An 18,544-nucleotide genomic window follows, 5' to 3' on the forward strand; every position below is an offset into this window, starting at 1 on the left:
TTTTTGGTAGCGCAGAATTATTGTGTACATATAATTTTGGTACCCACTGTTCATTTTTTTGTCAGAATCATTCCTCTGCCATTCTTCATGATGTCCTTTGGACAGGATGATAGAGTTTTTCATGTTTTAATTCGTATTAATTTTCATTTTTTTTTCTTTACTCTTTATTTTTCACTTTTCATCTTATTTTATGTTTATTTTTCATGACTTTCAATCTTTTTTTAATACTAAAGCCTCAGACACACAATCGGATTATTGGCCAACAAATACGAACATAGTGACGTGCTACGTTGTTTTTCAGCTCTTTGGGCCACCCTTTGGGCTCCTTCTGCTAATTTCATGTTAGTAGAAGTTTGGTGAGTGTTGATTTGCGCTTTTCTTTTTGCGTTTTTCATTTCGTGCTCTTCAGTTAATTTCTGAATGGCCGTTCGTCAACCAGACATGTTGCGGAATCGGATGAGATAACATGTTATTTATTATTGGCCTTGGAGTTATTGCTTTGACATTATTTTTTTGGTTGAATAATGATTTGATTTGGTATATTTTCTATATTTTTGGATGCACTTTTTGGTTAAGCTCTATTGGCAGATAGCATGTCTAATTTTATTTTTTTTTTAATGCACAATAAAAAAATTGTGTAGAATAATACTTGGCTATGTATTTTACTTCAACTGACAATTTTGGGAGTAGGCAGTTACATTTTAAAAATACAATATAAAATTAACAAGGGACACCAACATAGTTGAGTGATCTTAAAAACTACGGGATAATGGTGTTGTGTTAACTTGCCCAAAAAAAAAAAAAAAAGCATAATAATATTATTCTTGATATCACTAGAAATAAAAGCCTTTGAAAATTTGTTTGCAATAACTCCATCAGTATCACCAGCAAAGCAGCTTCATTATTATCCCATTAAAGAAGAAGAGAATGTGCGCTGCATTTCGAGATTTCATAATTTGCCACGTCACGAATGTTAATTCTCCATTATGAACGCTAGTTTACAAGACTGAACGCCTCTGGCTCTTCCTTGCTTCCGAGCATGTGTGTTTGTACTTTGGACTTTTGTCCGACGGACTTGTGTAGACACGCTCGGAAAATCTAATAGACATTTGTCTGCGGAAAATTTATAAACCTGCCATCCAACATTTGTCCACGGAAAGTTGACCAACAATTGTCTGATGGAGCATACACATGGTCGGATTTTCCGCCAACAGCCTGACATCACACATTTCCCGTTGGAAAATCTGATTGTTTGTACGAGGCATAACTCTTATTTGTATCAACATTTGCTTTCATTCTCATCTTACCACATATTTCATATATTCTTCCCATTTTTACCCAGGCATTTGTCAGTTTTTTCATCTCACCTCACACTTCATCATCCTAATCCCGTTTTTATCACCTAATTTCAACACTGCAATCATCTACACATGTTTACTCCTTTGCTTTCACAGCAAAAAGTGGAGATCTGCTTTCTCTTTCCTTTTCAGGGCAGATGATGCAAAAATCTTTCCATCCTGCTCTTCTGCTCTTTACCTCCATGACTAAGCCCTGATGGGTGGGACAAAATGTGTCAGAGGGTGTGGTTTGTGGAGCGGTGTAGACTGAGGCCGCCTAATACACATACTGATACAGATTAGGTGTGGAGAGCAGTGTTTTTTGCTACTATAAGCTCTGGAGCAACTGCACTCGCATTGTGCAACTGCACTTGCAAAGTGCATAGTCTATTTGCCTTTAGTAAATCAACCCCAATAAGTACCTAAAATACCTGTAGACCCAACCACCAAAATCTCATACAAGCTTTAACATTTTAATGTAATTTCAAAAGTAATTTTCAATGTATTTAAATCTGTAGATTTTATTAAGAAATATGTAGTGATGCTGCCATAAAGTTTATTCTGCTATCCCTTCCTGTTTTAGGGTGACAATGCTCTGTCCTTCTCTCCCAATTGTTTTTCTGTGTTGTCACCCATTTGCATATTCTCCAAAGAGGGACTTCAAAAACACACTTACTGACAAAGAACAGGCACGTTCACCTGTTATTATCAGGGAAACCACAGTGAAAGATGACTTGTTGCAGTTACTGGAGTGCATGCTAATTTAACCACTTCAGCCCCAGAAGGATTTACCCACTTCCTGACCAGGCCATTTTTTGCGATACGGCACTGCGTCGCTTTAACTGACAATTGCACGGTCGTGCAATGCTGTAACCAAACAAATTTGACTTCCTTTTTTCCCACAAATAGGGCTTTCTTTTGGTGGTATTTGATCCCCTCTGCGGTTGTTTTGTTTTTTTTGCACTATAAACAAAAAAAGAACGATAATTTTGTAAAAAAAATATATATATTTTTTTACTTTTTGCTATAATAAATATCCCCAAAAAAATGTCTTCATCAGTTTAGGTCAATATGTATTCTTCTACATATTTTTGATAAAGAAAAAAAAAATGCAATAAGCGTATATTTGATTGGTTTATCCAAAAGTTATAGCATCTACAAAATAGGGGATATATTTATGGCATTTTTATTATTGTTTATTTTTTTACTAGTAATGACGGTGATCAGCAATTTTTAGCAGGACTGCGACATTGTGGTGGACAGATCGGACACTTTTTTGGGATCAGTGACATTTATACAGCAATCAGAGCTAAAAATAGCCACTGATTACTGTATAAATGTCACTGGCAGGGAAGCGATCAAGGGGTTACGTGTGTCCTAGGGAGGTGTTTCTAACTATGGGGGGAGTGTACTGACAGGGAGTAGAGAGAGATCGCTGTTCCTGATCACTAGGAACAGCAGATCTCTCTCTACTTCCCTGACAGAATTGGGATCTGTCTGTTTACATTGACAGATCACTGTTCTGTTTCTCTCTGGAGTGATCGTAGTCACCATGGCAAGCCGGCCATGCGCATCGGCTCTGGCGTCGCCCGCGGGCACTCGCGCGCCCCCTATAGGTCTTAAAGAGGTCGCCATACAGCTATGGCGATTTGCGCAGGAGAACCAACCTGCCACCATATAATGATGGCGGTTGGTCGGCAAGGTGTTAAAGACTGAGGGTGGCTGCAGAGAGGCTGCAGGAGATTAATAGATTTTCTGGTCCCATTCAGAAAAGAACCAAATTCGTAAAATCAGCAGGGTACTATTTACATTGTTAAATTATAAACCAGTACAGGGCTGGTTTATTATTTGGCAATGCATTGTCATTAAAATTACATTGAATGCCTCCAAAAGCGCAGCTAACCTGGACCAAACCCACAGGTACACTGCACTCCTCTCTGTGTGGTCAATCCACATCACACCTCCAGCATTGTATCTGTCAATCAGGTCATTCAGTCATGTAAATCCAGGGTCAGTCACGATGACTTGTCGCCTACTGATATCAGGGCCATCTTTAAGGCAGGGCACAAGGGGCAGCTGCCCTGGGCCCCATCATTGATTGTGGGGCCCAAAGCAGGTGCCTCATACTTGCCAACTATCCCAGTTTAAATTCCCTTGTCCCTTGAAGTTTTAGTCCCGTGCTGTGTCCCGATATCTGTGTGAAGTTCTGTTACTAATGCTGCTCAGCTCTGCCCTATTGCTGTGTACAGGTGACTCAGCTGCAGACCCTATGTTTTCATGTAAATAACCGGCATTGATATGTCAATATCGGCTGCATTAATTTGTAAATAGCCGTGGACCAGCATCACCTCTGCTGAATGCTGCCCACTGGGGAGGTAAAGAGGCATGCTGGGAAGTCCTGCATACAACTGTGGTCATTAGGCCTAACATCAGCCTGTTCTGCAAAGGTAAGCAAATTGGATGTGGAACCCTTTTTCAAAATAACATGGTGCCACAGCGCCGTGAATTTTGGTTCATGTGAATACGCACATCTCAGCAGATGCGTGAGGGTGTCTTTAACAATTATGGCTCTGCTGTGTACCTACTAAAGGGCAGCACGTTTCTGTGGTGTCAGGAAAGTTATTTTGCATGTGTTCCCGACACACACAAATGAGAACGCAGGCTAAATGTCTCAGTTACATTGGTGGTCAGTATAAATTTCTCCTTACATTGGTGGTCAGTTGAGCGGTAAGGGTAGGCAGTAACCTCTAGCAACCAATTAGTGAGTGGTAAGGATGTCCAGTCACCTCTAGCAACCAATCAGTGAGCAGTATTGATGTACAGTAATCTCAAGCAACCAATCAACAAGCAGAAGTCATGTGCTGTAACCTCTAGAAAATAATCAGTGAGCCATAATGTGTGCTGTAACCTCTAGCAGCCAGTCAGTGAGCGGTAATGATACACTGTAACCTCTGGCAACCAATCACAATTGCTGCCTGATCTGATTCAATAAACTGATTTTGAGTCTAGATCCTATTTATTGTATGTCTCAGAGCAGGTGGAGAGCGAAATTGCATGGGGGGGGGGTCCAAGAAAATGTTTGCCCAGGGTCCAATCAATATTAAAGATGGCCCTGGCTGATGTATACACAACAAAATCCCGATGCTAAATGACAGTGGCACTATAAATAATCAGTATGGTGGTGTCTGCCTCTAAACTGTACGGGTTCTAAAGGATAATAACAGTACGGGATTCCTTGCCACTGTCCAGGCCCAGTAGACCCACCACTGCTGTCAATCCTCCCAGTTTAGCTACATTCTAACCCTGGGCTCAATCGCCAGGGTTAAAGTTAAGGCAACCAATATGGCAGCAGCCTGGTCAGCACCACATTTTCTTATAGCAGTGATCTCTGATCTCTGCATTCCAAGTTTAAATAAATAATTATAGTAATCACTAGAGGTGTCCCCATAGGGCATTGCAACCAGTGGTGGAATATTAAAAAAAATCCCTAGTTTTTATCCAATGATCATAGCAAACAGACCTTCTATAGCCAATGATGAAAATGAAAAAAATTAATTCAGGTATAACTGCTTGCTTTTTTGACCATGGAAAGATATATAGATATATCAATAGAATTTTACATTTGTGCTATATGCCATTCTGCAGTCAGTATGAGCCCACTATGACTATAGAGTTTGTTTTTTTCCCTAGAAAATACAGTGAATTTGCTTTAGCAATTTATGTTATCATTTTTGAATACTGAGATCAGGATACTACCAAGGATTATATTCTGATGATATATGTCACACAATAAAGCTCATATTCTGACCATATCGCCTAAATTGATAATTTACATGATTGGCATTCATTAGCACTCTGAATTATTGGAATGACTTGATGTTTACCCCAAGGAGGCTATAATATGCTTCTTATACAAGCAACTGCATGGCTGCTCACCTTCATTTAATTGCAGATTTTATATAACCTGCTACACATTATTACAGTTTAACATATTGGAACTGACTCTGGCTGTTTCGACTGTGATATCAGTTTACTATGTATTCTTGCATAAGAACTGTAGTGATCAGAGGGGATTTATAAGAATTTTAACTGTGTTATTATCTCCTGTTAAACTGCCTGATTTTATACCCAGGAGTGTTGCTGGGTTTGACAAGTGTTCAACCTTGCTGCTCTACACCGGATATATCTGCACTGAAAATGTAACTATTCTCAAGACAGAGATACAATATTTGAATTCTCTGCACACATGTTTCAGTATGTATACAGTATGCTCATATGCTCTATGCAGTACATCTCTATGTGCTGAATGAACATTCGAACAGTTTGTTCAAATTATATTTATTTTGTATTATACAGTTTAAAATTGTGAGGCATTAGCGTGGCATAAAACCTATTTTATATTTAACCATGTTGCTTACATTTTTACTTGCTTTTTTTCCTAAAATTTTAAAACTTGAGTTTTCCCCTAAATTAAATGTTAAGGAGAGGGCTGGGAAGTTATGTTTACCTTAATTAACCCTGACTGCTCTGTGCTGGTAGATCTTTATTTTCAGTTGTAAACTAGATGTACATACTCTCTGTACTAAGAATTGGTTAAAGATATAAAGCAGGGGTCTCAAATTGGCGGCCCTCCAGCTGTTGCGAAACTACAAGTCCCATGAGGCTTTGCAAGGCTGACAATTACAAGCATGACTCCCTCCCTCAGGCAGAGCCATGATGGGACTTTCAGTTCCGCAACAGCTGCAGGGCCACCAGTTTGAGACCCCTGATATAAGGGCTTAGGTGGTATATTGTATGTTAAAGTGTTACTTTTAAAAGAGAAGTTCAATCTGATGCTGCATCTGTCCCCTGCCACTTCTAAGAATTGAGAACTGAGCTATCAAAGGCCGCTTAGTTCTCGGTCTCCCCTGAGCAGAGAGCCAATGACTGTCAGTCAGCGGTTCTCTGCTCTGCCCCTCCAGCGCTCACTGGAGCGCTGGGCTGTGGAGGAGGTGGGAGCATCTGGCTCAGTCTCTAGAGCCTCTATAGAGCATAGCCTTTCCCATTTTTTGGATGAAAATCAGCACATCCTGTGTACTGGAAGTCACCATTGGCACCCAAATCTAAGATGGTAGCAGGGGATGGAAGACAGTGCTGAGGACTTCAGGGTGTACAAAGACAGGGCTGGACTACTTAGGCTGATAAGTATCTGTTTTGTCAGTCAGTAGCAACAGGACTTGTAGCTGATGTTTTACTTTTTGCATGCCTGATTCAACCTGATTCAACCTAATTCAACCTAAGCGTTGTTGTCTGTACTAAATTAAACCATAATTAAAGAGGAATGCCTAGACAAGAAAAGCCCCATCTTTCTTTTTTTTGGGATCCTTACAATCAGAAAAATGTGAAAGGTATTTTCACAGGAAAGTCTGTTTTTTTCTGATATTGCACTTACCAGTTTTTAATTGTAAACAATATTTAGCATCATTTTTCCATGGGCTAGAATTCCGTTAGTGGATAAAATAGTGTATTGCTGTATTGAAGATCAGATACAGCCAAAGCAGACTTTAACTGAAGGATAGACTTGCATAAATTATGGTTTATATGTGTCTTTCCAGAAATATATTTTAGTTCCCAAAACAGTCTAACCTAGGAAGATAAAGTTCACAATTTTCTGGCAATATTCATACTAAGTAGTAGACATCAAGCTAGGAAACAATAAGTGACTGGAAGGAAAAGCTAATGTTTTGACAATCCATCATTACAAATAATGAACTTAAAGCTTAGAATTCCAAAACTACTTAACAGAGTGGATAGCTGGTTTGCCTTTGAGTTCTACTGATTGCCTGATGGAGATGTAACTGCTGAAATAGCCCGGAATAGAGGAGTTATAAATAAAGGCAGAGAGATCAGCAGGTCACACAGCATAACACAAGAATAAGAACACTTTCTCTGCCTGGGGAGGAAAGCTCTCCAACATAATATCAGTTTAATGAATCCCTCTCAGCGTATCTAATATTGGAAGATAATTTGGACTCCGTCTTGTAGACTAGTCTCTTTATAGACCTGCCTTGGAGCAATTCTTCTCTGCAAGCTTTTACTGTTAACACCAGTATAATTAGATAAAAGCACACAATGTATTTGGTTACCCTGTAAGGTTAAGGCCAGGTACAGTAACTTTTTTGGTTGTTGGGCAGAAGTTTGGCACAAAAGTGTCAAATGTACTTCTGTTTCAGGCTGCCTAGTTAACAGAGACACGTTGAAAACTGTCTTCCACTATTATGTTGACGTGACAGGGTTAATAGGGGTTCCTCTTCCAATATTACCTATTTACTTATTTAATACGTGGAAATGTTGGTTGGACCTCTGTGGTTTGACAATATATGTAATAATAATTTACCTGTTGGGATTAATAAAATATTCTGTATTTGTAATACAGTTGAGCCGTAAAAATATTTACACAAGAACACCAAGAACTAACATAGGTTCCCTCATTAGGGAAAGCCACAGGCTGCAATATGTCTTACACATGGAGAGACAAATGCCAGCCTTTATACTTGAATGTTACAGTATATCGTGAACTACCAGGAACAGGCTAGACTAGAAAGTAAAGCAAACTTGTCATGAGAGAAAGATGACAGCTATCAATCACTGACTGCCTTCTGAAAATGCTAGTCACTTGGCTGCAATATTTCTGTTATACTACACTACTGTACAATACAATTTCTAGAATAGGCTACAAGATCCTGTAACACTGCAGAAGTGAAAAGGAGATCTATATAAAAATAAAGCCTTTTGAAAATTGTTAATTTCTATTCTTCGATAAAATATATATTTTTTCAATATATTTGCATATCACATTAAAAGTCAGCAGCTGCAAAGAGTGTAGCTGTTCACTTTTAATAAACAAACACTCACCTGTCCCACGGTCCAGCGATGTGGCCGTCCAAAGCCTTGCTCCTCTCCCCCTCCTCTCCGCGGCGCCCTCATAGCAACTGTGGGCACCCAGCTGTGACAGCTTGCGACTTCACAGCCGGGTGCGCACTGCGCATGCGCGAGTCAGGCTGCGCTCTCCTAGTGGCCAGGCAATCTTCTGGGACCTGTGACAGGTCCCAGAAGATTGCAGAGAGGGAGGGGAGCCTAGGGGGAGAGGAGGAGTCGCGTAGGCTGCCAGAAGATGGAAGAAGGACGTGGGACAGGAAGTACCTGTAAAAAACAGGTACCCCCCCCCCCCAAAAAAAAATGACATGCCAAAATGGGCATGTAAGGGGGCAAGGAGTGCTTAAAGCGGAAGTTCCACTTTTGGGTGCAACTCTGCTTTAAGAATAATATAAACCATAGGTGAATGGTGTAGTGTGGATAATCAGAAGTCAGGGGTTGCAGCATTGGCTGAATGCTTATATATCTATATCTATGTTTATATATATATATATATATATATATATATATATATATATATATATATATATATATATATATATATTACATATACTGTATATGTGTTTTGGTAAGCCTGAGTTTTAGTATCACACAGAATTAATTAGGTCTGAGTGACTCTATATTTCCATTGCAGCAACGTGTTAAAGGAATGCTCATGTTTTATTAAAAATAAACTTTTCCGTTAGCTAATTTGTCAGCCATTTTGAAATGTAACATTAAAGTGTATAAAAACCCTAAACCAAAAATGTAATATATTGAATGTTACTAGTTATTGGTGTGATGGCTACACTGAATTTTTTTAAAGATTAATTTGCTGTTTTTTCACCTGGTAATCCTGCAAACAACACTTCCTGTCTCTGAGTGGCTACGTCACACCTCCACTGTATCTACAGAGGAGCCATGGTTGTCATCCTAGGAAGGAAGGTATTCTTTTGTGCAGCTCACAGGAAGTGACAAAGACACCGCATTTCTGGCATGATCAATAGATGTTTTTTGTGTTTGCTGAAAATGTTGTTAGCTTGAAAAAAAAGAATGCAGCCACCATACCTAAGGACTGTAAGCTGTAAAATATTGGATTTTTGTTCCTAGGTTAAGTTATCCTTTAACATTTCTTCTAACTGTAGCAAGCCATGATTTTCTACAGCAATAGAAACAACAACCATGGCAGCAGTACTCAGCTGTAACTAGGATTTCTTGTAAACATTATAAGTTTGATCTTGTAATTGAAGCAGTAGCTCTCTCACTGGTAATCCTCTGGATAAATGACGGGCAGCTACTTGGAATATGGTACCCATGGCTGGGTAATTGTGGTTTGGGGTTTATTGCAATATAAGGTTCCTCTTTAGAGGTACATCTTGCAAACCTAAAGAGACTCTGCATGAGCAATGCTCCCATTACAGTGATTTTGAAAGATTCCAACAAGAGCATTGTAATTACCAATTTAATAGCTACAGAACAGAAATAGGTAAATAGTTAGCTAGAATCTCTTTGATGTCTATAGCTAACCTGAGGGAATGCTTCTTTCATGAAGCATAGTTACTCAAAGGAAATAATTGTTACTGTCACTTGTAATTGTCAGTAATTGACATAATTATGACTGACAGCACAGGAATCCCCTAGCATTCCACATAACGTCTTTCATAAACATACACAGTAAATCTCTCTGGTTTACTTATTCTCTGAAAATGAAGATGGGAAATAATCACCCAGATATAATGACCTATTACATTAATTTCTCTATTTTAAAACAGGAAAAATAAAATAACTGAAATATTGTTTTCCCTGGCATAGTAAGCAAGTATTGCAAATATCAACTTTTTGTAAACCTTCCTGGTCTGGATCAAATCCTGCACACTGGGTACCACCACTTAGGGGATGCTGTTGGGGTCACTGATAAACACATACACCTCTGCACCCAGATGGATTAATACACTACACTGCACATCATTTTAAAAGAGACTCAAGAGCCATGAGGAAATGGTATGAGATCTGTGCATTATTAACAGGGGCTGGCCACATTAATGGAGACAGAGGCTTAGTACATGCTGGCTACCATAAAGGGGTCACATATTGATCACAATAAAGAGGACAGAGGCTGAGCACAGTTAAAAGAGAAGTATCAACTAAACCAAACATTCGCACTCACCTAAGTGGATGCAGCATTGATCTGATCTGATCCCCCACTGGCTCTGCACTGAGAACCGAGCAATTAAACACCACTAATTGCTAAGTTCTCCCCCTTTGTTCGGAGCAGAGAGCCATTGCTGTCAGTCACTGGCTCTCTGCTCTGCCCCTCCAGTGCTCACCAGAGCACTGGGCTGTGGAGGGGGCAGGAGGGGCTGGCTCTGTTTCTCAGCATATCACTTTAAAAAGGAATGTACAGACCACCATAAAGAAGACATGCAATGATCACTACAAAGGGGGGCACAGAGATCACTATGAAGGAGATGCACTGACTACAATGTGCATGGGGTCATACTGACCAGTGGCAGAACTACTCGGGTCACAAAAGTCACACACACATCCAGGCCCTGACATTACACCACTGTTGGGGGGCCCAAGTGGGGTTGCTGGCCTCAGGGTTCTGATTTGAGAGCGTCTCTCTCATACAGCCCAGAGCCTGCACTGACAGTTCCCCCTCCCTCCTTCCTCACACGAATGGGAGAGGAGAGGGACTATCTGCTCCTTTTCCTCCCGCCCCTCTCCTCCTGTATGTGTATGGTGAGAAGTGTGAAGCTAAGCAGCTGAATTATATCAGGAGGAGAGGGGCGGGAGGAGAAGGAGCAGATCAGCTTTCTCCTTTCCCATCCGCGTGAGAGAGGATGGAGGGGGAACTGTCAGTGCAGGCTCTGAGCTGTGTGAGAGAGATGCTCTCAGCTCAGAGTCCTGATGAGGAGGCACTTATAGGTGACACTAATAGGCAGCACTGATAGGTGGCACTGATGGTCACTGATAAGCAGCATTGATGAGCACTGATATGTGGCACTGATAGGCGACACTGATTGGCACTGATGGGCATGATAGATGACAGTGATGAGCAATGACTGGCATACTGTCCAAAAAGGGGGCACGCAGATGGTAGGGTTCTGGGAGGATGGATGCCCTCCCAGAATTGAATACCCCAGGCTCAGATGGAAGGGGGGTCAGGGGGGACCTTCATAGTTTCTTGTACTGGGGTCCTGAAGGTTCTAGTTACGCCTCTGATACTGACCACTTCATGCTAGGTGGTACACTGCAGGTGCACTTGCACTAGATCTGAGAGGAAGCTCTGAAATGAGAGAATTTCTCTCATCCAATCATGTGCAAGAAAAAATGCTGTTTTTTATTTTCCTTGCATGTGATTGAGTAGTCTTTGCAAAGTGAAGCTTTACCTGATTTACTAAGCTCTGGAGCAAGTGCACTTGCAGTGCAAAGTATATTTGCCGTTAGTAAATCAACCCTATAGTCCTGACTGCTGAACTGTATATTACTAGAAGTTAGGAACATAGGGGAGGATGTTCGCTGAAGATGTGGTCTGGTATCACCAGAGTAAGGTTTCACTTGGAAGTCAGAAGGAGACAACCTGCTGTCCTTGGGCCTTGTGTGAGTACAGAGACTTGTGAGATCTTGGGGACCTTTGTGCTTTTGCTACCTCTTGGGTGCTTGAGAAAGTCAACTGTGCGTCTAAGGGGGACACCAGCTGGTATCCTGAAGAGCTTTGTCCTAATAATTATCTACTTAAAGTGGAGGGCCACCCTGAAAAACAAAATAACACCAAAAATCAAAAAAAAAAAGGCTCCACTGCCTGTTTCCCTTACCTAGGATGGCGGTGCCGGGACCCGAGAGCCGAGGGACGGGTCGGCCTCGAGCGGCCGACATCCAGGACAGGTAAGTACTTATTTAAAGTCAGCAGCTACAGTGTTTGTAGCTGCTGACTTTTAATTTTTTTTTTTTAAGCCGGAATCCCGCTTTAAAGGATGCTCTTGTGGCTCTAAGAAAGGAGTGTACAGTTACCAATACTACCGCTATTATTGTTACTTTACAATTGAAGTCTACTTTTTGTTACAAGCACAGACTTTAATATAGCTTGCCCTGAAGAATACCAAAGGCCTCAGGTTGTACATAGTTCTTGTCTTTGGAGTATCCCATCGAAAGTCCCTTAACCCTATCCAAGTTCTCAAAAAATAAAAACACCACAACCAACACTCCTAGGCTGGTCATTGAAGAATTGTGTGAATGAGCCTGTGTGCCTGGCTGGAGGGCCAGGCCTGTGGGGAAGACTTTGGCAGTATTCCTGCGGCTCCTATGGGAGTAGCACTACATATCCATCCACCTCTCCACCTCAGCCAGTTAGAGGAAGCCTTCTATCCATAGAATACAAAACTTCTTGCGAATGGTTCTATTTTGTATTGGAAGTGAGACAGGAAGTCCCCATCCCACCGCTGGAACACAGTGCTGTATACTGTACCTAGCTGAAGCTACATTTGCTAATACAGCATACCTGTTAGTGCAGTAAATAGTTTGTTTGGATCAACTTAGCCAAAACAAACTATTTAAAGGGAAATCAAATGTGGGGATTAGCTTTAAACATCATTATCTCCTGCCCCGAGTGACAATGTTGCTTCTCCATAGATACAGTGAGGTCAGTGTCCTCACCCTAGGACAGTGTTACTGGCAGGTTCAACAAGTGAAAAATATGGAAAAACTTAGTCACCAAATCTAAGGATTGTTAATCTGCAATATTTTTTGTTTGGGTTTTAATTGATTAATTATTTAATTATTATTTTTCGTTGATTTAATTGGACTTTAATCCTCACCAAAAGCACCCCCCAAGACTGGCTACCTTTCTCAAGACTGATAACCAAAGCCATGTACCCCTGTCAGATACTGTAGCTATAAATGAGGGCACCACAAGCTGCTCACGTGGACCATATTGTCTCTTCACTTTTAAATGTGTTATTGCTAACATCCAATGTTTCTAGGAACACTTATAAAAATAAGTATAAGTAATACAAGTTAAATGGTACTTTTGACTTTTGTGCTATGAACTGACCTAGATGAGGTCATTCTTTTTTAGTTAAAGGGAATTATATGCTGGCTTTCTATTGTTCATCAGTATCTTTGAGTTCATTTTCAGTGAAAGGCAGGAAATTATTCATGTTCAAAGCAGTAAAAAGAAATCGTTGTTTATACAGAACAATGCTTTGTAACATTAAAGCAGCTATTGTGATTTTTTTTTTTTTTTTTTTTTTACTCTTACCTTGCTGTGTGAATCTTTACTGCTACTGTAGTCTAACATTCTCTTGTAATATCTCACTTTTACATTTTTGGGGGTTTTATTTTTACAGTAATACAGGAGGTACAAAATTCTGCATTTAGAAAACTTTTACTGATAATTCAAATATTGATTTATACACAATACTAAAGATTAAATAAGCATGTCTGAAAATGATAGCAAAAAAGCGACAAAAGCAAGGGTGTGGTAATGGAATGGGAATGACTTGACATGACAATGTGAGGATGTAGAATTTAAAGCCTTTTAACACGCTACATTCAAACCACATGCCCTTGAAGAATTAGGTCACACGGATATTATGCAGGTAACTTGCCATGGTCCACAACAAGGCCTTCTCCTGACTTTCAGGAGGTCTAATATTCTAGTCTGATATCATCCTTGTAGGTCGATTAAGAAACTTTGTTAAGCTCACTTGCATGCAATCCTGTACTGGCACCATTGCCCACACATTATTGCATTTAGGGTCCAAACCTACCAAGACATGGCTGTCCACTTAAACTGACAGGCCGGAACAAGGACAGCAATAATCGGAGAAGTAGCCAAGAGCCCCATGGTAACTTTGGAGGAGCTGCAGAGATCCACAGCTCAGGTGGGAGAATCTGTCCACAGAACAACTATTAGTCGTGCACTCCACAAATCTGGCCTTTATGGAAGAGTGGCAAGAAGAAAGCCATTGTTGAAAGAAAGCCATAAGAAGTCCCATTTGCAGTTTGTGAGAAGTCATGTGGGGGACAAGCAAACATGTGGAAGAAGGTGCTCTAGTCAGATGAGACCAAAATGGAACTTTTTGGCCTAAAAGCAAAACGCTATTTGTGGCGGAAAACTAACACTGCACATCACCCTGAACTCACCATCCCCACCATCCCTACCGTGAAACATGGTGATGGAAGCATCATGTTGTGGGGATGCTTTTCTTCAGCAGGCACAGGGAAGATGGTCAACAGTTGATAGGAAGATGGATGAAGCCAAACACAGGGCAATCTTAGACTTGAGACTGGGGCAGAGGTTCACCTTCCAGTAGGACAAGGATAATCAAAGCATATTCATGTGTTAGAATGGCCCAGTGAAAGTCCAGACATAAATCCAATTGAGAATCTGTGGCAAGACCTGACAATTGCTATTCACAGACGCTCTCAATACAATCTGACAGAGCTTGATCTATTTTGCAAAAAAAAGGGCAAAAATGTCACTCTCTAGATGTGCAAAGCTGGTAGAGACATACCCAAAAAGACTTGCAGCTGTAATTGCAGCGGAAGGTGGTTCTACAAAGTACTGACTCAGGGGGGCTGAATACAAATGCACGCCACACTTTTCACGTTTCTTTGTAAAGAAATGTTGAAAACCATTTATTATTTTCCTTTCACTTCACAATTATGTGCCACTTTTGTGTTGGTCTATTACATAAAATCCCAATAAAATACATTTACATTTTTTGTTGTAACATGACAAAATATGGAATATTTCAGGGGGTATGAATACTTTTTCAAGTCACTGTATAACAGGATCACCAGATATTACTTGAAGAAATCTGCATATTTAAAAAGTCTGAAAACAACTTTTGAAATGAATTTCACCAACTCAATACCAGACTCAATATAGGACTCTTCTGGTAAATACCAAAAATGCTGTGGACTACTGACTGCATTATAAATAATCTCTACACAAATGTTGTTAAACAATGACAAAAAGTGTTGTATGACAAACTGACCATTTTCTTATAAAACATACTTTAGAACCAAAATCCTCAGGTATATCAAATTTTTTTTTGCATTGTCTTGGGAAAAAATTTTTTATGTGAAAAATGTTTTTTCCGTGGACCAAGCTATTTTTCCTGGATTTTAATACTGGAAAATATGCAAATTTATATCATACACATTTATAGATATATTTATCTGTAAAAATACATATTTGAACTACACAAAAACTATTTTACCATATTTTAGCTTTCATAAAATATGAAGACCTGTGGACTTTCAGCAGCTGATCCTTTTCAATTATAGACTCACCATGTCTTGTTCCACACTGTTTCTGTGTGGAACTTGGTAGAAGAGAATGCTTTGCTTCCTTCTGTCAGAGCTACCCTTCTGATAAGTGTCAGCAAAATATTTAGGAACAGCAAAAAGATGTAAAAGAAGCACAGATCTGAAGAATTAACTAAATAGAAGCAGGGAGGTGCAAGCACTGCAGGTCCACAATTACAGATTCCTCCCCAGCAAGCAGTACTGTAGTGATATTGTCAAATCTTACTCAAAATCTTAAGAGCACAGCACAGGCAGCAGTGCCTCTCACACAGCAGATATACTGTACAGTTTTAAGGCTGTAGAAGACAAAAAACAGATTTCTCAAGGTACTTCTTAGGCATAATTAACATTTCTAGATGTTCTCCTTAACTTTTCCACCTTTGAGATCGGGTCCTTTTTAAGGCTGGGTTCACACTACAGCATGCAGTGGCTCACAGCAGGCGTCTGGTGCGCAGGGGCGGACTGACCATTCGGGCACTCGGGCACTGACTGAGAGAACCATGCCACTAGGGGGCCCAATCAGGGTTGCCAGCCTCAGTAAAACCAGGCATAGATTGTAAAAATCTGTGTATTTTTACATGTATCCCTGAAATGTCTGACACCGACATCATTTTGATGTAAAATTTCGGAGGCTATAGCTGCTCCACCCCTCCGCTACTTCCTCAGCCAATGGGAACACAGGGGTTGATTTACTAAAGGCTAATAGACTGTACACTTTGCAAAGTGCAGTTGGCCTCTGCAAGGGCAGTTGCTCCAATGCTTAGTAAATGAGGTACGGCTTCACTTTGCAAAGAGTACCCAATCACGTGCAAGGAAATAAAAAAAAACAGCATATTTGCTTGTACATGATTGGATGATGGAAGTCAGTAGAGCTTCTGCTCATTTACTAAGCTCTGGAGCAACTGCTCTTGCAGAATGCAACTGCTCTTGCAGAATGCACAGTCTATTTGCCTTTAGTAAATCAACCCCACAGTTTACACGCCCCCTTCCCCCCCCGCACAGCTTCTTTGAATACAGAGAAGGATATGCTGACAGCTGGAGGAGAGGAGAGGTAGGTGGGGACACAGCTGCAGTGTGGGATGGACTTCAGGCTGATGCAAGGTAAGCTGACTAACTTGGCTGAGTTAAATGTCGTTTTATCAGTGCTTTCTCTGGTGAGCAGAAGGGGGAGGCTGCGTTTCCTCTAGAAGAGCTCTTGTCTCTGAGGCTGTTAGATCACTTTTCTGTGTGTGAGAAGTGCACTTCCCCTGGAGGAAGGATGTTCTGAACTTCTCCCCCAATCTCTGCTACACCTCCCTACTGAATACTAGGGATGGGCTTTATGTTCGCGTCGAACATGAGTTTGACTCGAACATTGGCTGTTCGCCCATTCGCCGAATAGCGAACAATTTAAGGTGTTCGCGGCAAATTTGGAAGCCGCGGAACGACCTTTAAAAGTCTATGGGAGAAATCAAAAGTGCTAATTTTAAAGGTTAATATGCAAGTTATTGTCATAAAAAGTGTTTGGGGACCTGGGTCCTGCCCCAGGGGACATGTATCAATGCAAAAAAAAGAAGGACGTTTTTTCGGAAGCAGTGATTTTAATAATGTTTAAAGTGAAACAATAAAGTGAAACAATAAAAGTGTAATATTCCTTTAAATTGACATTTCTAAAGGAAAAAAAGTCAATTAAAACTACTCACAGCTATAATGAATTGATGGTCCAGCAATACACATAAAAGTTCATTGATAAAAACGGCATGGAATTCCCCCACAGGGGAACCCCGAACCAAAATGTAAAAAAAAATGCTTGGGGGTCCCCCCAAATTCCATACCAGGCCCTTCAGGTCTGTTATGTATATTAAGGGGAACCCCGTGCCAAAATTTGAAAAAAATGGCGTGGGGTCCCCCTCAAAATCAGATTTTAAAGGGAACCCCACGCCAAAGTAAAAAAAAAATGGCGTGGGGTCCCCCCAAAAATCATAACAGACCCTTATCCGAGCACACAACCTGGCAGGCCACAGGAAAAGAGGGGGGACGAGGGAGTGCCCCCCCGAACTGTACCAGGCCACATGCCCTCAACATTGGGAGGGTGCTTTGGGGTAGCCAAAGCACCTTGTCCCCATGTTGATGGGAAGAAGGGCCTCATCCTCACAACCCTTGCCCAGTGGTTGTGGGGGTCTGCGGGCAGCAGGCTTATCAGAATCTGGAAGCCCCCTTTAACAAGGGGACCCCCAGATCCCGGCCCCCTGTGTGAATTGGTAATGGGGTACAAATGTACCCCTACCATTTCACAAAAAAAGTGTCAAAAATGTTAAAAAAAGACAATAGACGGTTTTTGACAATTCCTTTATTAATGTCTTCTTCTTTCCCCGCTTCTTCTTCCATCTTCTTCTGGTCTTCCTTCTGTGTTCTTCTTCTTCCTTCATCTTGTTCTTCCCCCGCTTCTTCCTCTATCTTCCTCCGGTTTTCTCGTTGGGCATCGCCCTCCGGCTTCTTCTTCTCCGCTTCATCCTCTGATCCGCCTCAATGGGAGTCTCCCGCTGTGTGACGCTTCTGTTCAGGTGACAGCTCTTATATAACGGAGGGCGGGGCCACCCAGTGACCCCGCCCCCCTCTGACACACTGGGACTTCCCTATGGCTTTCCCCGTGTTGTCAGAGGGGGAAGGGTCACCCGCTTACATAGAGTGTGGGCGCTCCCCAGTTTGACAGCCCTGGACCACTCCCACCCAGAGACACACAGCCGACGTCTCCATGAGGCTTATCGAGGCTCCAGCTGCGGCTAAAACATATTGCTCGTGGATCCCTCAATAGAGACTTTCCAGCGATCCTCCTGTGACACTGCACGTGGAGGCTCCCACTCACTCTAGCACTCTGCAAGTGGTCCAACATTTTTCACGCAAGTTTTTAGTGTTGTTTTCTACTTATATACTGATTAAATTCCTAAGCTGTTTAAAGGATTAGCTTGGCACTTCTCTAAAGTGGTAACCTGTAAAGGCTTTTAAAAATGTATGTA

The sequence above is a fragment of the Aquarana catesbeiana genome, linkage group LG02 (genome assembly GCF_042186555.1).
Source record: "Aquarana catesbeiana isolate 2022-GZ linkage group LG02, ASM4218655v1, whole genome shotgun sequence".
Classification (NCBI taxonomy): Eukaryota; Metazoa; Chordata; class Amphibia; order Anura; family Ranidae; genus Aquarana; species Aquarana catesbeiana.